This window comes from Diadema antillarum, unplaced genomic scaffold (assembly GCF_040938485.1).
Source record: "Diadema antillarum isolate AM-2024a unplaced genomic scaffold, OU_Dant_1.0 scf00000071, whole genome shotgun sequence".
Classification (NCBI taxonomy): domain Eukaryota; kingdom Metazoa; phylum Echinodermata; class Echinoidea; order Diadematoida; family Diadematidae; genus Diadema; species Diadema antillarum.
The window spans coordinates 9,591,277-9,594,353 of NW_027270960.1; positions in this window are offsets into that span (position 1 = coordinate 9,591,277).

Consider the following 3,077-nt stretch of genomic DNA (forward strand, 5'->3'; position numbering starts at 1 on the left):
TAACCTGTAACTTGTCACCTGAGTTCCAGAAGGGTGCAAACTGCAGACTTTTTACCATAAACGTCCTTTGCTGTGGGGGTGCTGTGACACAGTGGATAAGACTCACGACTCCCAATAGGAGTACCCGAGTTCGAGTCCCGCCCAGTGCTTTCGTCCTTGGACAAGATGTTTTTACCCACCATGTCCCTGTTGACCCAGGTGCATAAATGGATACCTGGCAACGCTGGGGTAATAATAATGGCAGGGCCCTCTAGTAGAGCAGTGGCAACACTGAAGAGGCTACCCTGGAAATATAAGACCTCATTAATTGCTCTCATTTGATAACTTGTCATAAATCACAGAGATAGGTTGGTATTGGTATTGGAGTCTCAACTGACATACTGGTACTTCATCTTTAAGTAATTCTGGAATATGCTACAATTAAAGCTACATGAAGTCTCCATTCAAGAGAAACATAAGAGGTGACCCTTACAGGAGATGGCCTTTGTATACAGGTGGCCATTATAGAGGAGTTGGCATTCAATTAAATTTCGTCTCGTGCCTGTAACAAGTGGGTAGGTCCTTCAAATTCAAGCATGATATCAGTATGAGTGCTATCCTGTGTAAGCAGTCATGGTCTGCTGGACAAACGTGGGACATGCAAGAAAAATGGCCATGTCCCTTCGTGATGTCCAAGTATCACATAATGTAGCGTTTGTATATAAAGCAGATGTTGAGCTTGTTTTGGCAGTGATCACATGTGTACTCACTTTTTGAAGGGAGTCCCTATGCCGTGTTCCTGATTAGAGAATGTCATCTCTAATATTGGTTAGATCCTCGGCCAGTGTCCCCCCAGAGAACCGTCCTTCTGATTGAGACCATTCTTGAATCTTTGGAAGGTGTGCGGCACGGCATCTGAATTATGCGGAGATTTCCCACATTTTATGGAGTCATCACCAATTTCCGTCGCCGAGGTTTTTCGAGATAGCTTAACTTAGCATGCGACCGAGGTGACTCATTGGGTAAGTCGCAATCGTGGCCATATCTTCCAGGGTATTCTTGACTTGCATCTCGTAGCAATTTTGGCTGCCAGAAATCAAACGCTTTGCAGCGTTAGACCACTCAACTGGGAAGACCATGCACTGTTGATCAACAAAATGCGCAAGAGATGACCTTGAGGGGGGCTGGGGGTTTCCCCTTTTCTTTAATAACAAACCTTCCGCTTTTTTTTTAGAGATCTGCATTGCATGTTGCCACTGAAGTTCCAACGAAATCCTTTTTTTTTAATTTGACACTTTACAAACTTGGAACGTGTATCGTCTTCTGGATCAGGATATTTTGTGGTTTCTTGTTTTATTTCCCTTTCACACTATGTCTTGGACCACTTTTGATTTCCATATCAAAATTCCGTGAATGATGAACATTTTTGATTAGGGAGTGTGTATTCTGTGTGTGCAGCTTGAATTAGAATTTAATCTAATCATAGCTGAAATCACAACTTAATTATGCAGATGCCTTGGAAGTTTCAGAAGTTTTGTGCTGAGGTTCAGAAGCTACACATACGTCCCAACTTTTGTTGTCCTGTTGTAAGACTTGGCAAATAATTGCAAGTATGCTGAGAGAACAGACAAAATGGCAGACTAGACTTTGTCTTGTCAGAGATTTCCAGTGCAGTGCATGTGGACTTCCATGCAGTCAACCCTTTCACTTCTAGTTGACGTCACTGCCGGACTTTAGCTTTGGGTGGCCTGTTTGGTAGGTGCCGTATAGGAGATCATAATGCACCATGACATTTTCATACTTCTTGAGTTGTGTTCTTCAGTGTACGTATCACATATTTATTGGATTTTTATTTTCATTTTTTTTTTAAACAAAGCTTGCTTGTGTGAGAAACCCACATGTTCATGGAGTCCTCTTACTTTTGATTGTACAGGTTAAATCTAGGGTGCCTTGTTGCTTTTCTCTTTAGAATTACACACCCCCACACGCACCCATCATACAAACTGCACCAAGCACATATTTCTTGGCTGTTCCTACAGTTAGCCATGTGCTGGAGTGTAATACTAACGTACATTATAGAAGGTATGATTCGCAATTGCACGACATTCCCAGTGGATTATGTGTGACTCAAAGTTTGGAAATCAGCCAATTAAGCATATAGTATCGGACCTGAAATGTGGAGTGCTTATCATGACATATACATTGTATGATGAAAAAGCAAACAAACTCATCTGTTTTTTTTTTTTTTTTTTTTGGAATTCCTTGATATGGAAGTTTGGAAGAGAGAAATAAAAAGATCTTTCACTTTTTCATAATATTTTTTTGTCTTTTTTGATAGGCATGATGTCATTTGTTATAAAAGATTAGTTCTTGAATGAGATTGCAGAATTTTCATGATGGGGGAACCTGCCAGGAGGCATAAGGGATTCATTACATCAAACTAGACTCATGTTTCATCTATGTTTTTGATGAAATCAATGAACTGTGTGAAATATCCAGGATATGGGTAAATTGATTTAAGTATGTGACGTTGAACAATCGACTCACATTTCTTATTGCTTATTCATAATCAACACAGTAGATTTCATATGGATACGATTATTTTTATCTGTAGAATCTGAACGTGATTACATGCTCCAGTTCGATAATCCTTTTCATTTCTATGTGACCTAGAAGATACGACCCTACATTGTATAACCCTTTGTTTTGAACTTCAAAGTTGCACTGTTTAATGTAGGTAATAGTCTTCAAGAATGCGTGGAAGGTGAACTTGCGATACAGATGCCTGGGTCTTGACCGTCTCATGTTATTGAAGTTATAAAAAGTCATAGAATTTGAGCTGAAACAATTGGCATCTATTGATATATTAAGTAATGACTTGTTGTTTGTGACTGCCAAGGAAACAGTTAATGCTTGTATTTAAAGCTTGCAAACACACAACCAGCAGCTTTTAAAGAACATCGTGGGGATCTTCTGGAGTAGGAAGGCTATCCCCTACTCGGATATTTTCGATAATCCCTGTTATGAATTGTGTACAGCTTTATCACTGAAGTACATATACTAGGTGTTTCAAAAAACATTTACCACTTTTGATTCTT